Raw genomic sequence first — 23,419 nt, forward strand, 5'->3', positions numbered from 1 at the left:
TTAAATAGATCCACACAGTATTTATTATTTTGTGACAAATTTCTTTCACTAAACATATTTTGGATTTCTGAAATTCTACTTTAAAGTGATGAAGAGCAAGGATGTCACACTTTGAGGACTGAGCAATGCCATGGGATTTTCCATTGACCTTAGCCATGGGATTTTCCATTGCCTCATAAGCATATGAAAGTTGGACAACAATTAATAAAGACCAAAGAATAGATGCCTTTGAATTAGCATGTTGGCAAAGAACACCGAAAGTACCATGGACTGCTAACTGAACAAACAAATCTGTCTCGGAAGATCACAGCCAGACTGATCCTTAGAGATGAGTATGGCAAGACTTGTCTCACAAGTTTTGGGCATGTTTTCAGGAGACCAGTCCTTAGAAAACGACACAATACTTGGTACAGTGCAAAGTCAGTGGGAAAAACAAAAACAACTCAAGGAGATGAATTGATACGGTAACTCAACAATGGGTTCAAACATAACAATTGTGAGGATGCAGAGTCCAGTAGTACTTCATGCTGATCTAGACAGGGCCACTATGAGGCGGAACTGACGAGAAGGCACCCACCACTACTATGTTGGTTAGTATTGGGTTATGTGTTGGCTAAAGCCAAGGTCAACAGTTTGACTCAACCAGTTACACCTAGGGAGAAAGGGGATTTCTGCTCCTATAAAGAAATACAGCTTCAGAAACCTAAAGAGCCAGTTCGACTTTGCTCATCCTTAAGGATTGTTAAAAGTCAATGGCAGTGGGTGTTTTACACAATTAATGTATGTATGTATGGATTGTGATAATAGTTGTATGAGCCCCAATAAAATGATTTTTAAAAAAGAAATTATGACATAAGATTATCTCTCTCTAAAGTGTCTTGGAGTCTCTAACTTGTAAACTACTATTTGTCTACCTTCATGGAAAAAAATAATACACTAATCTTTGTTAAAGATGGCATCACCTATCCCTTATCGGTGAGTTCAAAGTGAAATGTTCACATATAGAAACTGAATTTCGGTTTATGCTGTGAGAAGGAAAAGGCAGAGGCAGTGATTCTCTCCATAGACTAGACCTTGTAGAGACTCTATTAACACCGAATTTGGACCCCAGCTATAAGGGATTTCCATTGAACTCAAGGTCAAAATGAAGTCTAAAATATGGAAATCTAATCTCAAGACTAACATTATAATTCTTAATTATAATTTTCTGGTTCGAAAATCAGCATCTTGAAGTCTTACCTGTGTGCCTTGTCATGACTACCTTGTACTAAACTAAAAAAGTTTATGCACGACAAGTTCATGTATTTATGTTTAAAATAAAATCCTCATCTATTGGTTACTTAAATTTTAAGATAAAATCCTACAAGAACTATTACTCTTAAACACTCTATGTTTTTAAAAAAATACTATAGCTATTGTTATTAGAGAAAGAACATGTTCTGTTCATTTCACCATAATAAAGAGACACCCCTCAAGTCCACTTAATGTAAGATTCCGGCACAAAGACCATGGAAAAAGAACCTGAAAAATTAACTGGTAACGTAATTATTTAGTAGTTCCCTCAAGAAGCTGAGGTACTTTGTTTCTTTCTCCAGAACATGAACAGAATAAAAATAAAGCATGGAAATGTACTTAGCAATCCAAGATCAGAGGAGGCAATGGTATTAGAGATTAAAACCTGAGCAGACTGCGGATGACAGTGGAAGCCCAAACTCCATTTGCACAGTTCCCACACAGATTAAGCCTCCAGTGAATCTCCTTAGACCATGAACAAAGAATGGAAATAGTCTTGTTATACACTGAGTGCATTGGAAAGTAGATTAACACAGATAATTTTTAACGTTATTGTTTTTCTCTCTTTTGGTCCCTTTTAAATTTGTCCTAGTTTTTATATTTTCTTTTGGATTGAGGGCTGTTTTTTTTTGCATATGATTTTCTTTCTTTTTTTTGGAGTTTTCAGTGGTTTATTGAGCATTCAATATTTTGCCATGATGACTTAGGATAGTTAGGTGTTTTTTTTATTTTGTGTTTTACATTTTATTAGGGGCTCATACAACTCTTATCACAATCCATACGCATATGATTTTCTTTAAATAAAATCTAGGATAGGACTTAGTTACTGTGAAGACTATAAATGGATTAAGTTTCTTTGGGTTAGGACAGGGCAGGCTGGGGCAAATGGTGAGTTTAAGACTGAAGAAAATGTTCTAAAATTGATGGAGATCATAACTGCACAGCTCTTTTTAATATATTTAAACCACTGGGTTGTGTGGTATATGAATTATGTCAATTAAACTCAAGTTAAATTTTTTAAATGCAGTTAGCAAGTAAATTGTTTATAAAACTCATGGCAAATTTACTGAATACATGCCGTGGCAATTACATTATATCCTGTCAGCCTGTCAATAAAATTGCAGCTTGATGACCTCATTTTGAGGCATGACAGAAATAAGTAGCTCAATGGAGATCAAACCCAGTCTCTCTGCCTTCCTTTTCTGCGCTGAGACAGTCAGAGAGCTGGAGGAGACCCGTGCCAACACTGAAATGCATACACTGCCACTGGATCCACAAGACCTTCTACCCACTGGCCTGCGATATTCCTGCATTTGGCATCATTACATATACTGTGAATCTAAAGAGGAATTTATCGACTAGTACCGAACATATAGGCTAATATCGGACTTAGGAACTTGATCTGAACTGGGCTGAGATGTTTTCTCAATATATAATTGCTCTTTTATATAAAGTTCTTATACACATGAGTGTATGACTGTTCCTCTAGTCAACCCAGACTAACACTTTCTTTCATAAGTGATATACTATACCAAACTCACACAATAACAGCATTGATCACATTCCGTTCTATGCTATGTTCCAAATGGGCAGCCTTAATCATCCTGTAACAACCCTGTTAATACAGCAGTTCTCAACCTGTGGGTTACGACCTCTTTTGGGGTCAAAGGACCCTTTCACAGGAGTCACTTAAGACCATTGGAAAACATGTATTTCCAATGGTCTTAGGAACCAAGTCACTGCTCCTCTATCCATCTCCAGGAGGGTCTGCCCACATACGAGTACGCAGCGTAATGACATAATCAGACAACCCCATCACATTCAACTTGTACAAATAAAGGTGGATGTGACAGGGTTGGCACCACAATGTGTTTATGTGGACAAGTCACACATGCGTAGAGAGCAGCTGCTGTGTTAAAAGCAGCTACTGTGTTAAAAGCAGCGACAGTGTTAAAAGCAGCAGTATTGGTGGTAAATGACACTTCATGAATTATTATTTCTGGGTAAAATCATAAACTACTGCAAAAAATCGATATCTGTACCATGGGAACTTTATCTGGATGCTGATTGGTCTTTTTATATTCAGCTGTGGTTGATGTGAATACTGCTCCTTGTGATAGTAACAGGTATGTAAAAACACAACATAGAGAATGTTAAATCATAGGAAATTTTAATAAACTGTATTGACTAAATTGTGCCATGTATCATCTTTAGTACTATTTTTTTTTTAAATAAGAAATTTAAACAAGACGCTTGACTTGAAGGGAAAACTATCTAGGCTTCATTGAGAGTAATTTATGCCTACTTAAAGACAGATTGCCCTACATGTAATAGCTACATACAAAAATGTTATAAAACTGTCCTTGGTTTTACAATGATAAATGAAAAACATAAAAATTCTTCAATCGAACAAGGCATGCAAGGATTTTTTTCATGTCATTTTTTTTTGTTTTTGTTAAACAGTGAGAGCAAAATAACCTACTGAAATACAAAGAGAGAAGCTGAATGAGCAAGCCACTGATGGAGAAGGGGAGCTTTCACAGAACCAGTGTTTTCCCCATCCCATCTCCACCTGATGTTGATCAAAACATACCATTGGTGATTTAGTAAACGAATAAATAAACAAAGGGAAAAATTTAATATGCTTGTGTACATGCACCAGTTACTTTGTGTACAATAAAGGAATGAGGAAGGGGAAATGAAATAAAGAGAAAACTATACTGTAGTTGTCAGGAGGTGGTGGAATCAAACTGTGGTTTTCTAATCAAGAATGGATTCTTGGTCGGCTGGAAGAGAGTTCTGGAGGAAAGGAGCAGGCTCCCTTAGAAGATGCCTCCTGTCTGCTGCTGGAACACATCAATTGTATCTTCATCCTCCATTTCCAACTGTGCAGGTGTGTCTGTTTCATTGATTGGCTGTCTGTCGAATCAAATCAGATCTGACTCATTGACAAACCCTGTTCACAATAGGCTTCCATTAGCTTACTAAGTGGGTGTGCCTCTGAATCTTAAACTGCACCACAGAACCATCCTGCCCTACCACCTTCAAGTTAATCTGATCATTGTTCTCAGTCTTGACTCCTCCCTTGAGTTTTTTGTTGGCCAGGGTGAATGCTGAAGTCTTCTCAAAAGAGGTACCAGGTCCGCACCAAACGAGCACACAGGCAGCTGCAGGAACAGCAGGAGGAGGTGGCAGTGGTGGAGGAGGGAGAGCCATCTTTTGTATTATTAAAGCTATGGTTATATATTATTTTCATTAGCCAACCATCCCATGACAATGGATCATGTAGAAGAACGTTAAGAAAAGATAGTGAGGATTTTTTATGGTATGGTTTTACTTCAATGACAGCAGGAACTGAGAAACTACAATGTCTTACTTGTTGTGAAGTTCTATTAGTTGAATCTATGAAGCTGAACAAACTAATATGCCATTTTGATAGCAAATATCCGAGCTTTGCTGGCAAGGATACCAACTATTTTAAAAGCAAAGCTGATGATAAACTCAAGAAAGCCAGACTTGACACTGGTGGCAAGTACCACAAACAAAACGTAGCAGTCATTGAAGTTTCATATTTGGTGGCACTCAGAATCACCAGCGCTATGAAACCCTACACCATTGCTGAGGATTCACTGTTGCCAGGGGCCAGTAAATTGTTCGAGTTATGATCAGAGATGAATTTGTTACAAAATTGAGCGCAATTTTCTTATCAAATGACACTGCCTGCAGAAGAATAGCAGACAAGGCTGCTGATATTCTTGATCAGATAATCCAGGAAAGTAAATCTGCTCCACTTCCAATATTTAGCATCCAGCGTGATGAATCTACAGACGTTGCAAACTGTTCACAGTTACTGTTTACCTGAGGCATATTAATGATGGCGACTTTAAATATGAGTTTCTTTTTTTGCAAACCTCTTAAAATGGCAACTACTACACGTGATGTATTTGATAGTTGGTTCATTCTGAAAGAGCATAAGATCTCTTGGGAAAAGGTTTGTGGTGTTTGCAGATGATGCTCCACTATGCTAGGATGTCAATCTGAATTTCAACGTTTGGTACTGAGTCACCGAAAGTCACCGGAACTCACTGTATAACTCCTCAGAAAATATTAGCAACAAATGCACGGCCAAAAGAGTTATAAGAAGTAATGAGAAGCATCATAAATTCTGTCAATTTTGTAAAGGCGAGCACTTTAAACAGTCTACTGCTTTCGCAACTGAAGTGAGACGGTTGTCCAGAGGAAAAGTTTTAAAAGGTGTTTTTGAGCATGGTGATGAACTCAAAACGTTTTTTATCAGAAAACATGACCGCAGTTCAAAGCATTTTGCAGCGATAAAAGTGAGATACAGAAAATAGTTTGATTGCCATCTTTGCCATCTTGAATGAGTTACAATTTATTACTGCAAGGACAAAATGCAACATGCCTTGATTTATCTGAAAATATCTGATCATTCCAAAGGAAACATCAGCTTTGGGGGAAAAAATTGGATGAAAATAAAATTTACCAAAAAAATAATAAAAAGAAAATAAAATTTACATGCCTACCCTATCTGTTTTCTTTGAAGAACATGACACTGAACCAGACAAAAGGATTACAATTTCTGTGAAAGAACACTTGCATATGCTTGCAGATGAAATTTCATCGTACTTTCCAAATCTACCCGACACCTCATTTGCACTTGCCAGAAGCCCATTTGCAGTCAAAGTTGAAGATGTTCCTGAGATAGCACAAGAGACGTTTATTGAACTAACAGCGATGCAGCGAGAACTGATTTCTCTATAATGCCAGTTACAAAATTCTGGATCAAGTGTTTGCAGTCAGGTCCTGTTCTGTCTGAGACTGTGTTGCACCTTTTTCTTCCATTTCCAACAACTTATCTTTGTGAAACAGGGTTTTCCAGCTTGTTTGTTATCAAGTCTAAATAAAGAAGTAGATTTGTTGTGGAAGATGATCTTGTGCTCTTGCAAAGACTGTCTGGAGAATTTCTGATCTAAAACTATCTCAACCTTCTGGCTTTTTACGCACACTGTCGCAAAATGTAGCAATGTAGTTCACTATTGTTATATTAAGACTGTTACTCATGCTACACCATGCTTCAAGACAAAATTTCATTTATTTATAATTAGAAATCAGTATTTCACAAGATATAATTACCTATTTTTGTGATTAATCACTATGCTTTAAATATGTTCAATTTGTAAACTAAAAATATATCCTACATATCAGATGTTTACATTATAATTCACAACAGTAGCAAAATTACAGTTATGAAGTAGCAACAAAAATGATTTTAAGATTGGGGATCACCACAACATGAGGAACTCTATTCAAGGGTCGTGGCATTAGGAAGGTTGAGAACCAAGGCTGTAGTAGGACACACTATGACCCCATTTTGTAAATAAAGGAGTGAACACAGAGCAATGAGGTTACTTGCCCAAGATTAGAAAGCAGTGTCAGGAGTTGAAACCAAGTGTTCTGACTCTAATGTTCTATCTTGAAATACTGGTCTAGCACCCTACCTTCAGTGACAAATACTCATCTTATTCTGAATATTTATTCATGCTGACTAGAAAACTACATATCTCCTAAGAATAATGTCGGCTTTTCAACTCCACTGATGAATCACTAATAAATAAAAGAAACTCCTTTTTTTATTGTTTGTCAGTTTTCCCTGTAGCACTAGAATTACTTACTACTACTCCCTTCCAGGAGGGTACCCCAGTGGCAGTTGCTACATTTGTCACTATTAATGGAAAGGTTGGCAATTTGAATCCACTTAGCTACTCTGTAAGAGAAAAATATGGCAGTTGGTTTCCATAAAGATTGATAGTGTATATGGATTATGTGCCAAATAAGACAGTTCAAAACAAAAATAATGTATAGCCTTATAAACCTCTGAGGCAGTTTTAGTCACAATCGACTTGAGAGTAATGAGTTTGGTTTTATACTTCCCATGCCTATCGCAGTAAGTACTAACTGCTTAAAAAACGCTGAAAACTTATTGCTGAAAAGGTGATCAAATCATGGATCAAATGATAGCAACTCAAAAGATTAGCTAGGAATCTTGGAGTAGTAAGCTTATGCTAGTGAGGAATAACTCAGAAAAGTATGGTAAGAATGGTTGCTTAATTCAAAAAGTATGTGTCAATAAATTATATATACAAACTGCTGAGTTAGTAGTTTATATTTACCTCTACACATTCTCACAAACAAAATATAGAAAATTTACATAAAACAGAGAAATACTAGTAAACATCATTGTAGAAAAAAAAAGCCAGGATCTCAGTATTTTCCCAAAATCATTAACTTGAAAAAGTGCTAACTTACTTCTTCAGCAGACATGTGAAATCGTAAAGCATTAGGCAACACACTGCCATATTCCCACCTAAGTGCACGAATCCGCAGTAACCGGTCATACCTAGGACATTGAGAGAGTATTAGCATACAAACAAGCAGGAAATCAGACACTGTTCTATCAGTAAGGACTCAAGGATCTTATCAACTAAACTGTCATTTGTGGATTTTTTTTTTAAGATTCTGATGCAAATAGATCTACTCTAAGAAGACATCTTTGGGACTACCAGAAATCGGGAATAGGAACTGGGCTGATGCCCCTAGCACTGTTCATTGTCGTAACTGTGATGGTGACACAGCAGTAATGTGGAAAAAGATCAGAAAGGCCCTTATTTCTTAGAGATGTATCCTAAAGTATATAGTGGTAAAATGTTATCTGATGTTTAGTACTTAGTTTTAAGTAGCCTAACATACATATGTCATAAATTATGGAAAATGTATTGTTAAATTTATAAGACAACTCCAGGAGCTTCACTATATTATTCTCTCTGCTTTCAAGAATAGTGCAATCTTTTACAATACAAATTTTAAACTGGAAAAACGAAATTAAAATGCTTACATTAAATCAAACTTAAAAGAAATAACTCACTGCCACATGGAGTTGTTTGACTCATACTGACACTGTAAGGACAGGATAGAAGCGCACCAGTGAGTTTCCGAGATTGTAACTCTTTTTTAAGAGTAGAAAGCCTCATCTTTTCCCCGCAGAACAGCTGGTGGTTTTGAAATGCTGTTTCTGGTTAACAGTCCAGCGCATAAACACTGAAAACACTCTCACTTCCATCAAGCCAATGCTGACTCATAGCAAACCCCTGTGGGTTTCCAAGATTGTAATTATTTACAGGAATAGAAACACGGCCTTTTCCCCTCGGAACTACTAGTGGTTTTGAACTGTGTGGACCATGTAGATCACCGCCCAACAAGTAACCATGCTACCAGGGCTCCATGCATAACCACAGAGATAAATAAATCTGAGATCTGTTGCTATCAACCAGAAACTTAATTGAGAAACCCCATGGAAAACTCTTCTTTGTTTCCTGCTACTACAAGTAAAATCACAGCAGCTTACAAGTACGCAATAGTGCAGCGTCGATTTCTTAACAAAGAACAGTGCCGAAATTTGATGGTTGGTATCAAATTGCTTCTTCCGTCTGATTTTGCTTCATTACTAGGAAGAGAATTAAAGAGAAAATGGATAAATACACTGCAGAACAACAAAAATTTTTAAGTTTTATTGACATGTAACAATTCACATCAAACAATTCAATAGTTATTAAGAATTGTACAAAAAACTGTACAATTACCACTACAATCAATTTTAGAACATTTTCTTATTTCTTGTACTCATTGTTATTAGCTTCCTGTTTCCCACCAACCACCCCTACAATCCCCACAAGAAACCATTAAATCCAGTTCCTGGCACTACAGAACCAAAAAAATTAATTTTTCCATGATATTTTTCAAAGGACTGATACACGTACACATTTTTACCTATTTGTACGTAACAGTTTACCTAAGCAAATTGTGCTGCTTCTACTTCAGAACTTTTATTTACACATTACAAGATTAAAGTAAGAAAAAGCCAAGTTAACTAACTTGTCAATGCAATGATACTATACTAATTTAATCTCCTTTAACCATTTGGTATTGTACAGTTTTGCACACTGATTGCTTTCTATTATTTCAAAAGACAAGTGTCCTATTTGTTCACTGAGGTAAGAGAAAACCTGACATCATGGCCCGAAGAAGGTGGTCTTACATGATGTTTCTATTGTATGAGCACTCCGCTTCTAGGAGCACTTCCGAATCCTCACCACACTACTGTAGCTGGACATGGAGTCAGCAGTTTATTCATTCAACAAATATTTGCTATTTCCCCATCTATATTTTTTACTATACTTTAGGGTTTTTTCATATACAGAGGAAGTAGTTTCACCCTATAAAATGCACATCTTCTTAGACACTTGATATGGATCACATTTTAAAACCAGAAGAACAAAAGGAGTAAGTATCTACTTTAGCATTTTAAAGCAATTAGATGAATATAAAAAGGGTCCACCATGCTTTGTTCCACATAATGCACTAGGCCCTGAAAACAGGAAAAATGCACACCCTGTGCTGTTAGGTTTTTCTATCTGCTGTCACTCTATGGGTACCAGATTATGGTCTACATTGTACAAACTAAGCACAAATACACCTAATACCAAGTACTTAAAAACATACATCAAATGTCCTAAACAAAAATCACATTTATAGGTGGGTAAATAAAAAGATTTCTTTTGATATATAATTTAACCAGACATTGCTTACAGTGATTGTTTTCTCAGAAGGACATCAGGAAGATGGGGGACAAATTTTTAAAACAAGAATTTACAAGTGTTATGAATACAAGAAAGTAGTTCAAAGTGGAACACATCCTGGCCCACCAAGCCCTGAGGACGATATTTCCACTCAGAGAAGTCAAAGCACAGAGAGGACCATATGGCCAGTCCACTATGAGACACGATGTACCTCACTGACCCATAGTGCTACCAGGGGACAACACTGGAAACACAGTGTGGGAACTGTGCCCAATCTGACCCCATCACACTGAGGCAAAACACTAAGAGCCATGCAACAGAACAGCAAAGGAAGCAGAGCAAAGAAGTCTTGAGGGAGTACAAAAAATAGACTTTGGGGCCAGAGTGTGCCACCCCATCAGACTCAACTGGAAAACACTCCTAAAGGTCAACAAACAGACCTTGAACTATTTACAGGCTTTTCTTTTTTTTTTTTTTTTTGTCTTTTTTTGGTTTTCTTTTGTTGCTTCGTTTTGCTCTGTCTTGTTTTTTGTGCATATTATTATCTCTGCAATTCTATCTAGAAAAAATAGGCGGGATAAACAATCTGAAGGAGAAAACAACGGACTGCTGGTTCTGGGGAGATATGGGAGCAGGGGAGGCGGGGGTGGGGGGAAAGGAAGTGGGTGTTAACAAACCTAGGGACAAGGGAACAATAAGTGATTCAAAATCAATGGCCAGGAGGGTGCAGGAGGCCTGGTAGGGCTTGATCAAGAGCAGTATAACCTAGAGGAATTACTGAAATCCAAATGAAGACTGAGCATGATAGTGGGACAAGAAGAAAGCAAAAGGAAATAGAGGAAAGAATTAGGAGTCAAAGAGTATTTAAAGGTCTAAATACAGGTGTGTACATGCCAATATTTATATATGATGATGGAGAAGTAGATCTAATGTGCATGTATTTATAGGTTTAGTATTAAAGGACATTGGGACTCTACTCAAATACTCCCTCAATGCAAGAACACTTTGTTCTATTAAATTGGCATTCCATGATGCTCACCTTCCCTACATGATTGCTGAAGACAAAACAGGTGCATAAGCAAATGTGAAAAAGAAAGCTGATGGTACCAGCTATCAAAAGATATGGCCTCTGGGATCTTAAAGGCTTGAAGATAGAGACCCACATGGATGAAGCACACTAACCTGTGTGATCACGAGGTATCTATAGGAACAGGTACCAGTCATCAAAGAACAAAAAAAATCATCATTGTGAATGAGGGGGAGTGCGGAGTGGAGACTCAAAGTCCATCTGTAGGCAAGTAGACATCCCTTTACAGCAGGGTCACAGGGAGGAGACGAGCCAGTCAGTGTGCAGTATAACACTGATGAAACACGCAACTTTCCTCTAGTTCTTTAATGCTTCCTCCCCCAATTATCATGATCTCAATTCTACCTTACAAATCCGGGTAGACCAGAGGCTGTACATTGATACAGATAAGAGCCGGAAACACAGGGAATCCAGGGCAGATAAACCCTTCAGGATCAATGAGTGCAGCAATACCAGGAGGGTAAGGGGAAGGTGGGGGAGAAAAGAGGAACCAATGATCCACATATAACCCCCTCCCTGGGGGTGGAAAACAGAAAAGTGGGTGAAGGGAGATATTGGACAGTGTAAGACATGAAAAAAATTTTTATAAATTATCAAAGTTTTGTGAGGTAGGGAGGGAGGGAGAAGAAGGGTAAAAAATGAGCGGATACCAAAGACTCAAGAAGAAAGAAAATGTTTTGAGAATGATGATGGCAACAAATGTGCTTGACATAATAGATGGATTTATGGATTGTGCAAAGAGTTAGTTATACAAGCCCCCAATAAAATGATTTAATAAAATAAATAAACCTAACCAAACTCACTACCAAAAAAAAAAAAATTTCCTGTATCCATTGCTGGTAGGAATGTAAAATGGTATCGCTAATGTAGGTAGTAGTGTCGCAGCTCAACAAAAATCTGATCTACTACACCCAGATTTGAAAAGACATGCAAACAGACTTGTACACCAACATTCCTTGCTATACTATTTGCAATGGGTGAAGATAAGAACCACCTAATGCCCATGAATAGGAAAATGTGATATATACGTGTACACACTACTGCTGCTGCTGATGTTGTTACTCAGCCAATCGTATAAATGAAGAATTGGCACAATCTACAATATGGATGGGACTCGATGTCATTAAACTAGTGAAAGAAGTCAACCACAGCACGGGACTTGGTTTCAATCTCTTGCCACCAAGAACAGTGGCCCAGAACTACCAGTCTGTTTTAATGCTTCTTTGCTTTTTATGGCAGGTGTGGCTCTGCTGTTGTAAATATTATTGGAACGTTTGCCCTATCACCAACTCCTGTTGTTTCTGTAAATAGTGCTCAGTCACTTAAAGGTTTAATTTACACAAGTCAACAATTCATGTATTGCAGTTCACAGCTGGCCCATACTTGTATAATTTCCCTTTCTCGACAATGTTCTAAATTCTGTAACATTGGCTAAACTAATGACACCATCAAAGTGTACCGGCTACACATTAGACTCCTAAGTGAAACATCAGCAGTTTAAAGTCACCAGCCAAGTCTGTGGGGGAAGGATGAGGCTTTTTACTCCTGTGATGATGTGCAGGCTGGGAGACTCACAGGACAGTTCTACCCTGCCCTATGAAGTTGTCATGAGTCAGCAAGGGGATGATAATTGATATTGTTCTGTAACATAAAATGACAATGATGTCTCTTAGGTGAACCAGAGTCATTTATAAACCATGAGTGGATTTTAGGCTTGTACTTAATTCTAGTCCCAATCTAAGAACAGCTAGTTCTTATGACATGGTCCTGCTTGGTGGTTGCCCTCATGAAGAAATCACTGAAGATATGAGTCTACAGCAAAATGTGGTGAAGAACCTAGATGGTGCCCAGCTATTAGAAAAAATAGTATTGGGGATTTTAAAGGTTTGTTTTCAAACAAGCAGCCATCTAAGTGGGGTGTCACATGGAAGGAGCCCATCAGCCTGTGTGAACATAATCCAAATCTAAAGGCTGGAATGATATCAAAGCTTAAATTGTGAACAATTGGTTTGTAGAAGGCTATGGTTGTCAGTGGAAGCCCAAAATCCATTTAGAGGGTCCACAAAGAGATCAAGCCTCTTGTGAATTCCCTCTCGTTATAGCTGAGGGATGTGAAGAGCTCTATTATCAGACACTGTAAATCAATATGTCAGACATAGATCAAAATGCAGTATATCTTATTTGATTTTCCTTTGGACCCATTTTAAAGCTGTTTCAATTTAAAAAAAAAGTGAAGGGAAAACACTCATGAAGCAAACCCTTGGAGCCTCACTGTGACCATGGACGAGGGGTGGAGGGCCTCGCTAGCATGCAGAGCGCAGTGGATTCCTGCGGATGCGGTTAGGTTCAAACTCAGCACCCCACCATTTGCTCTCCCTTATGAGCCATCTAAATGTGTTCTAGTTCTTAAGATACTTGTAGCTTTCTTTTGACTGAGGTTTTTGTTTTACTTTCATAGTCTTGTTAGTGTTGTTTTTATTGTTTTCACTGTTTTTCTGTATATAAAATCCAAGATAGGTGAATCAGAGGCAGTAACTGGATTCATGGTTCCTTGGGGCAGGGCAGGGGAGGTGGGGAGGAAATGGGGAGCTAATAACAATGAGTCCAAGAATGAAGAAAATATCTAAACCTGATTACGGTGATGATTCTACAACGATATGTGAATTATATACCAATAAACTGTTAAAAAGTCCATCGCAAATTATATAATTAAATGGTTCAATCATATTAAGAAGAGTTGTACAATCATTACCACAATCGAATTTAGAACATTTTCTTCCTTCTTGTACTCACTGTTATTATTGTACTCACTTCCTTCAAACCGCCCCGGCCACAACTCAGGAACCATTAATCAAGATATTGTCTCAATAGATATACCTACCCTAGATTTCATATACACTAAAACATTTAAAAACAGCAAAAAACCTACTAAAAATAACAAAGTAAAACAAAAGTATCCCAACTGAAAAGATAGAAAATATAAAAAACTAAAATCAATTTAAAATGGGTCAAAAAGGAGATCAATGGCTATGGTGCTAAATTTTAAAGGAATTGCATCTGCAATAATCCACTTTCCAATGCACTCTGCATAACAGCAAGGCTAACCACAACACTTGTCTATGCTCAGAGAGGACTCACAGAGCTTTATCCATACATATTTCCCCTGCACTTTGTTTTTACTGAAGTAAAATGGGTCAAAACAGAGGTCAAATGATATCATGCTTTATTGTAATCATCTCTATAACACTCTCTGTCTGATAGCAAGACTACTGACATCCTTCAACTGAGTCAGAGAGGATTCACCGGAATCTTAAACCACTTGTGTGGAACTTGCAAATGATTTTGGATTTCCACTGTCATCCATATCCTTCTGCAAATCAGGTGTTCACAATTTAAGCTCTAATACTATTCCCTCCTTCATATTTGAGTTTTAATTATTCACACTCCTCTGGTCACAAAGGCTGATGTGCTTCTTCCATGTGGACTTAGGTGATATTTCACTCAGAAGGCTGCTTGTTGAAAAATAAGACCCCCATGCGCCATTCTTTCTAAAAATCATACCATCTAAATTTCTTTACTACACTTTGCTATAGCATCCATATCTTCAGTGAGCATCAAAAAGGGCCAAGTCACAAGAACTAATTCTCATATTGGGCTAGAATTAAATGCAAGTCTAAATCCCATTCATGTTATCTATGGTTTACGTACATCTCTGGTTAATCTTAAGAGACATCATTGTAATTTTATATTAGAGAACATTATCAATCACCCCCAGGGGCACATGGCAATTCTATTGATAGTGTGAACTTTTTGATTAAAGAATCTATAAACGAATGCTGATCAAAAGGGAAAAATTCAAAATTGAATTTCAAATTACCAAGAACTCTAGACTTTCTAGAGCCACGTAAACTGGAAAAACCCAAGTCCTAAAATAATCCTTAAACCAAAAATATCCTGCAAAGTGGGTCACTCCACAAAGAGGTGGGATATGGGATAAGACCATCCACCTGAGGGTCTACACCAAGACAAGGCTGGGGCAAATCCCCACAGAAATGAAAGAACCTTGCCAGGAAATCAAGTTTAGGCCAGGGGAGAGGAACATCACTGATAGTTCTGTTGGCGAGCATGGTAGGTGATTGGGGAGAAATATCCTCACATTGGGAAGGTGTGCTAAACAATGATTGTAGGGAACCTATAGGGACAGATTTTATGTTCCTGGGTAAACACTACAAATATGTCTCTAGCCAAAGCTCAATAAAACATGCCATGGACTAAACACCAAGATGTCACTGGATGCTGACCTTGTGGTACGGTAAACCTTGTGGTCAGCATGGCATCACTCGGGCTACACAAGCGCTTAACACAGAGGCCCAGCAGAATGAACTGAGCCTGGCCTCAAAGGTGCCTGTACCCTTGGACTGAGGACTGGGGTGCTTAGATAGAAGAGGAAGCAGAGTGGCTGCCCTGGACCTGTGGAAGTGATGGTCATTGGACCTTGGGGGGAACCCCATTTGGTTGGAGTCCATCAAAAGGGACTCAGAATCACCATATATTTAGTACCTTGATGCTCCCCTCTCAGTGATATGACTGGCTTTGATCTGTTGGGCAGGGATTTAAACTTGGAAGAATTGATCCAGGATGTTTCCCCTGGCATCGATCCCCCCTGCTTAGGGTAAACAGAATTCAACTGAATATGAGATCTAACTGTGTGGAGCAACAACTCATGGGTTTCGGCTCAAGTTAGAACTGTACTTGCAGACTCCTCAAACCTACAGCAGAATGATGTGTCATCGGAAAACTTGATGGTGTTGCCAGTGCAATCATCTTATACTCCAGGGGCAATGATTGACAATGTGTTACTTTTCTGTTTCTATGGGTTTTTTCCCTGCCTTTCATTTGCTTGTTTTGTTTGTGTTTCTCTTTAGTTGTCTGCTAGTTGTTTTGCTGCTGTTGGTGGGGTAGTTGGTCTTACAGGGTATTAATTTGTCATAGTATGGCTGTCAAAGTAAACCCGAGCTATGCATATCCCAGGGACAAGCAGATGGATTCTGGCCCCAATTTAACTTTAGTCCCAATCCAAAGACAGTTAGTTTGGATAACATGGCCTTGCCCACCTCATGTAATGATCACTGAAGATAAGGGTGCTATAGCTAAGTGTGGTGAAGAAAACAAATGGTGCTCACTATCAATCGGAATAGTGTGTGGAGTCTTAAATTCAAACAAGTAGTCATCTAAACGAGGAGTGAACTATGTCCACAAAGAAGAAGCACACCAGCTTGCGTGACCCAAAGGCACGCAAAACAAAATTCAAAAATGACAAAGGGAAAAGTATCAGAGCCCAAATTTCGAAGACCCAATTTATAGAATGCTATAGAAGATAGGGGGGCCCCAAACCCATCTGCAGAGTATCTAGTCAGATTAAGCCACCAGCAGATCCCCTCTAGTCACAGGAAAGTGTCTCGAACAGCTTTTCTATCAGATAGAGATCATTGTAAGTGTGATTATGCTGGAATGAACTGGATACATGGTCAGATGACCTCCCTTCTAACCTGAACTTGTTCTTGGTCAGTGGTTTTCAACCTTCCTAATATACATTTACTACAGTCCCTCATATTGTGGTGACCCCCCCAACCATAAAATTATTTTTGTTGCTACTTCATAACTGTAATTTTGCTACTGTTATGAATCGTCATGTAAAACCTGATAAGCAGGAAGTATTTTCATTGTTACAATTTGAACACAATTAAAGCAGAGTGATTAATCACAAAAACATTTTCTATTGTGAAAGACTAATTTCTAACTACAAATGAAATTAATTTTGTTGTAAAGCATAGTGTAGCATGGGTAACAGTTTTCACGCCAGTTACTCGTATGTGGGCATATCTGCATATGGGCAGCCCTGCCTAGAGACAGCTAGAGGAACAGTGTCTTGGTTCCTAAGACCATTGGAAATGTGTTTTCAGGTCTTAGGTGACTCCTGTGAAAGGGTTGTTTGACCGCCAACGGGTCGTAACCAACAGGTTGACAACTGCTGTTTAGGTGAGAGCATTTCTTGCTTGTTCTAAGACAAGGTGGTCTTTTCTTTCTTACTCATTATTTGTAATTTTATCTCTAAAGAATTGATTGTGTTAATGATTATGTAAGTCTTCTTGATATGACTGAACTATTGAATTGTGTGATATATGTGGATTAAGTACCAATAAAACTGTTTTAAAAAAGGCTCAGAAACCCACACAGGCAGTCTATCCTGTCCCATAGAGTCACTATGAGTCGGCATTGACTCAATGGCAGTGAGCTTGGTTTGTTTTTTGACCAAATCACAGGGCACTATTACTTTGTCTTACAGCTCAAATTCTTCACTGTGCCAAATCCCAGGCTGAACTTTTACTATCTGTAAATCTAGAAACCTTTTGAGCTTTCTGCAGCACTAGTTCTGTATAAACTCCACTCCAACTATGAATAATCTCTACTGCGCCGATACTCAAACCAAACTCTGCCAGTGAGTTGATTTCCACCCAAAGCAGTTCTGCCCATAGGACAGGGTAGAACTGCCCCTCTGGATTTTTAAGACTGTCACTTTATAGGAGTAGAAAGCTTCATCTTTCCTCCTCAGAGTAGCTGATGGTTCCAAACAGCTGATCTTGCAGTCAGCAGCCCAACATGTAGCTATCATGTTGTCTATTGTCTATACTGCCTACTATATATTGTCTATTCTCTTTACTCAATGCATTAAAACATCTATTAATTTTTTTAAAAAGTAAAATGTATGTATTCCACTTTGTTAGTGCTTTTATTCACTTGTATCTCAATTTGGGTCTATCCTAATTCCGTCATATCAATCAACCAACAAATATGCATTAAAGCACCCAAAATGCAGATATAACAATAAGCAATATTAAGTCCTTTAGAGCTGGGCTAAATTATATAGTTAGAATATAATCAGGTGCACAGAGATTAAAAAAACCCCAAATATGATGCAAAATCAACTAGCTAATATTATTTCTAATTAATTCTTAACTCTGATAACTTAAAAAAAATCTTATGAAAACTTACACATCGGATTGGTTTTGTTCATATAAAGCCTTCATCTCCTCCAGAATTTGTCTGAATCCATCCTCCTGGAATATATAAACTGCTTTTGATATATATCCATGGATTCCCCAATGCATTCAATTAATCCCCTAAGTCTATCTGTACTACATTTATCCTCAATTTATATATATAATTTATTTAAAATCCATAGCCATTGCATAAATTCTGGCTATTTATGTACCTATATCAAAAATAAAGGCTTAATCGAGCATGAAAGTACACATTTTCACTGCAAAAACAACAAATACAAGTTTTAAAATATTTCTCCCAATTTTTTCCCCCAAAGACACAGTTTTGGTTTGTACTGCAAGAAAAGAAAGGCCAAAGGAATTTTTCCTACCATCTACCTTAAGATAGAAATTTTTCACTTAGACAAATAAAATGTTTTAATTCTAAAATTCATAAATATTAATAAGATAGTTGACCATTTGAAAAGAAGTGACATCACATATTCTTTCAGCCAAAATACAGTCTTGGGTTCAACCAACCCTGTAGCCAATTATATGTTGAAAATATTTGATGATGATGAATAGCCTTGTTTACTCTTGATGTCATTTATTACCCATTTCATCTCCACAATTCTAAAAGTTACAAGTCCTGCTAGTCTTCAATCACTTAAAAAACTCATTTATCAATATCTGTAGAATTGAGTTTCAATCATCCACATTTCTCACCACTAGCTCATCTCTCTGCCTCCATTAGTTCTTCTCTTCTGATGCATTTTCCATATTGCCAATAACCAAAACCACTTCCATTAAGTACATTTTGATTAAATGACCCTATAGGACGGAGAAAATTGCTCCCTATGGTTTACACAGCTGTAAATCTTTACAGAAGCGGCTATCTTTCTCCCTTAGAATGGCTGGTGTGTTTGAATTGCTGACCATTAGGCTAGCAGCCCAATGCATAACTCCAGGCCTCATTTTACTGCCAATAAGTACTCCAAAATATAAAAACATCCCACCACACCCCTACCTGAAAACCTCTACCTGATTCCAAATGCCTGTGGAATAATGCCGAAGTTTTTCTAATCCTAGAACCCACCATTGACATCTCCATACATAATCTTTCCAGTTGTGATCATGAGTCTTAAGCCATTGTTTATCACCTGCCTGTGTGAGGGCTAATACTTCATACAAGGCTCGAACACCCACTCCCAACCCCCCAGTAGCATTTCTCTTTATGCTCCCATCTACGCAACACCAGTTTCACTTACCACATTGCATTCTATTCACTTGTGTTTCTTGGTCCTCTCACTGACATCTATCTAGTTGCTGCCCTATGATTGTTTACTACGATGCTTAAACGTACAGGCTCTTGAGCCAGACTTCCAGGGTTCAAGCTCTAGCTCTGCTCTTTACTGGCTATATCACCACTGACAAATCTCCTAACTTCAATTCTCCACTCACATGTTTGAGGTGGGGGGAGACAGCTCAGATCTCACACAATGATGAGGAGAGACAATTGCAAGCTAAGTGCTGAACATCATTCCTACTTCCATGGTATTGTAGTGGACAAATAATCATAATAGTAACAATACGACTGTTAGCACTATTATTATTTCTTGTAGAAACAGCATACAGGGACTCAGCCCTGGGTGTGTCAGGTACAGTTCCTCACTACACCAAGAGCTCTGTACCATCATCATGCCCATTTTTGTTGGTGAGAACACTGGACGCACAGAAAGCCTGAGTCCACAGTGATCGAACAGAGTATGAATCTCAGTCTGGCACCAGAGGCCTACTTCATCATCACATTTTGCTCACTGAGTGCGTGCGCGCACACTAACGCGCATAAAACGCTAGATCCAATAAAAACGACTGGTTCTGTGGGTTTCTGAGGCTGTCAATCTTTAAAAGAACAGAAAGCTTCCAGCTTTCTTCGGCAGAATGGAGGTGGATTCAAATTTACTTTAGTTCGTATTGGCTAAGCAAAGGAAAAGCAACAAAGCTAAAAATCAAGCAAAACGGAAGGAAGTAGACTTTGAGGAAGCGCAATTGCTGAGTTGTACAGTAACTTCCTTCTTTCTCCCACAGTAACCTTTTGTTATGCTGTTACTTTCCCTTCCGGAACTTGGCTCACACCCTCAGGGGAATCTGAAGCAAACCGCGAAAAGAGCAGCCCAGGGGAGATCCCGCTCACCCTCCAGCCCCTTTCAGCCAAGCTCCCCGGACCTCCATCCCGCCCTCTGCCGTCCAGCCCGTCATATTAAAGGCGGGCAGCTGCCCTTCTGGCGTGTGGTGCAGTTCGCGGACCACCTCCGTCGCCTTTTCACAGAACATGGCGGGTAGACCTGGTACCGGGACCTCCTTGTCGGCCGCCCACTTGACCGAAGAGTCTGCGGGCTCCCTGCAGCCTAGTTCGCGCCGCGCTTATTAGCGCAGGTCTAGGAAATCGCCTGCGCTTTGGCGGTAAAAATCCCCAACCAATGGGAAGGCAAGGACGCAGGTTGCATGGCTACGGTGGTTGCAAAGGGACAATTCCATACGCGGTAGAGAAATATGACCGGAAGTGGGGAGGCGGTGACCGGTGCCTTCTTCCAGTGGAACGCGGCCCTCCGGAAAGAGTCCTTGGGGTTCCATTTGACTTTATCCATGAGGTGAGACGAATTTTCCAATACTAATCTGAGCACATAGTTTAGGGAGCAGCATAGCTTGGAATAGATGTACCACCCACACCCCCCGAAACTTCCTCTTTTCCCTTTTTTAAAAATAAAAATCATTCTATTGAGGGCTCATATAACTATCCATATGTACATACATTGTGTCACGCTCATTTGTACATTTTTGATATCATTCTCAAAACATTTGCTTTCTCCTTACTCCCTTTATATCAGCTCCTCACTTTTTCCCCTGCTTCATGGAACCTTGATCATTTATCAATTATTTTGTCATGTCTTACAGTGCCCACATCTCCCTTCATCCACTTTTCTGTTGTGCAACTCCATGGAGGGGGTTATATGTAAATCCTTGTAATCAGTCGCCCCCCTTTTTTTTTAAATCATTTTATTGGGGGCTTGTACAACCCTTATCACAATCAATACATCATTCCATTGTGTTTAGGACATTTGTGCATTTGTTGACCTCATCATTCTCAACACATTTCCTTTCTAATTGAGCCCTTGGTATCAGCTCCTCGTTTTTCTATCTCCCTCCCTACCCCCTCCCTCCTAAACCCTTGTTAATATTGATAGGTTTAGAATTAAGGTAGCAGATGGACATTGGACCTCCACTTCTTTTCTCCCTCAATTGCAAGAACACTTTGTTCTATTGAACTGGCATGCCGTGATGCTCACCTTATGAATTAAGGACATCAGGTATAATGAATAACTATACAGACAACTTACAACAAAGATACAAGAGATCTAGTAAAACTAGGTAATCTTGGAACCTTGAGCTTCAGAAGAAATTATAGAAAAGTGGACTAAAAACTAACTAGAAGATGAAGGGAAACAAAAGTGGTGCAAGAACAGACAGGTGAATTGTCAGCTAGCCTGACGCATTCCATCCAGACAGAAGCCTGGCACATTGGTAGCTGGCACTAAGAAAGGATCCTCACTTGTTTCCCACACCCTCCTGATATCACAATTGCCAGCCCCTACCTTCACCCATACACCAGACAGAGATATCCTTGTAAGTCCATTTCTGCTTGAAGACAAAGCTATGCCCTCATGGTTTAACATCCCCATGCCTAGAGATGGATTATCACCCCCATGCCCAGAAATGCTTGAGATTCTCCTCAAAGCACTAGCAAAAAATACACTGCTGGATCCCTCGCTGCTCTTGGACACGTGGAAAGTTCCCCCATGATTAGCCATTCTGACCCAGCTGCTTCTCTACCAGAAAGAATCCCCTCAGCTATCACCTAAGCTGTAAAAACGCCCTACTGGATCAGGTGCGTGGACCACAGAAAACAGATAGGCCTGCCAAGCTCCATCTGGAATCAATATTCAACCCCCTAGAGGCTGTGACCTATACAAAAAGGTCCTCACCCCAAGTTTTCTCTTTGTTTTTCCTTTTCCTTCACTTCCTTTTATTTATTTTAATCACGTCTGCACTCTGCTTTCTTCTTTATTTCTGCTTCTACTTCTATTCTTTCCATTTTAATTTACTTTTCCAGTTCCCTTCCTTTCCTTTTTTATGTTTTGATTAGCTTCTCTTTTATTTTTCTCTACCTTGGTTTTTGACACACACACACACACACACACACACACACACACACACTTCTAGTTATTAAATTCCTTTCACTTGCTCTTGTTTGTCCGCTGTCTCTTGCTGGTTTCTTTTTCAAAAATTATTTCTTCGTTGGCAATTTTTTTTGTCCCTTCCTGTTCTACCTGACAGTGGACAGCAATCGCAGGCCTAGCCACCTCTATGACTGTAGTCATACCTATACAGTGACAGACACTACATACTCCTGTACCACCTGATCATCTTTACGTAAGTGAGACCACCAAACAAACCATTGCTAACTGTGCTATAATAACAACAAACAGTACTACACACATTCTCAAATTATCCTTTACAACAACCAGTAGATAGGTGGAGTGTCTGCAGTCTCAAGATACTAAGATCAATTAAACACAAAAACACTAATACTACAACATCTCAGTGGCAAAGACAATTTAAGTTTATATGAAGAAACAAGACAGAACAGCTGAAGCACATGACCAATATAGAGCTAGAAGACCTTTTTTCAGGAAGAAAAGGCATTGAAATTACCTGATAAACTATTAAAAATTATACTTTTATACTATCAATGAACCGGGAGAAAGGAAAGATTGCGAAGCTAAAGAAAAACTGAACACACACACACACACTAGAGTAATTCAGGAAAGCACTAAAATAACACATCAATTGAAACTAGAAACCGTACACCACAGCAAAGAGAAATTCAGAAGATTAATACTAAGATGAGAGAAACAGATAACGCATTAGAAGAGCAAAGGACTTTGCGAGTAGAAGGAGGCAGGGGAAGGGAGTGGTAAGCAAACAATGCCAAAGACGGGAATAACTAAGGAATTAAAATCAACAATGAGGAGGACATAGAGATCCTGGTGGTGTTGGGGTAACAGCAATTTAGCTGAGAAGAACTACTAAGGTGGAAGAAGGGTGAGTGTGATGGTGAGGTAGAAGAAAGGTAAAAAGAAACAGGAAAGATCTAGGAAGCAAAGCTATAGATAGAGGTATAAGCATAAGTGTGTACCTATGTAAATACATTAATTCATAAAAATAGAGGTATTGGTCTATGTACATCATATATGGCAAGACATTGGTGTAGTAGATGGACGTTA

General features: G+C 38.7%; 1 pseudogene; it reads right to left on the reverse strand.

Moving 5' to 3' along the window:
* The window catches only part of LOC142436639 (DNA replication complex GINS protein PSF1-like), a 30,089-nt pseudogene extending 9,681 nt beyond the window's left edge, over nucleotides 1–20,408 (reverse strand).
* Between the last annotated feature and the right edge of the window lie 3,011 nt (nucleotides 20,409–23,419).

This window comes from Tenrec ecaudatus, unplaced genomic scaffold (genome assembly GCF_050624435.1).
Source record: "Tenrec ecaudatus isolate mTenEca1 unplaced genomic scaffold, mTenEca1.hap1 Scaffold_52, whole genome shotgun sequence".
NCBI lineage: Eukaryota > Metazoa > Chordata > Mammalia > Afrosoricida > Tenrecidae > Tenrec > Tenrec ecaudatus.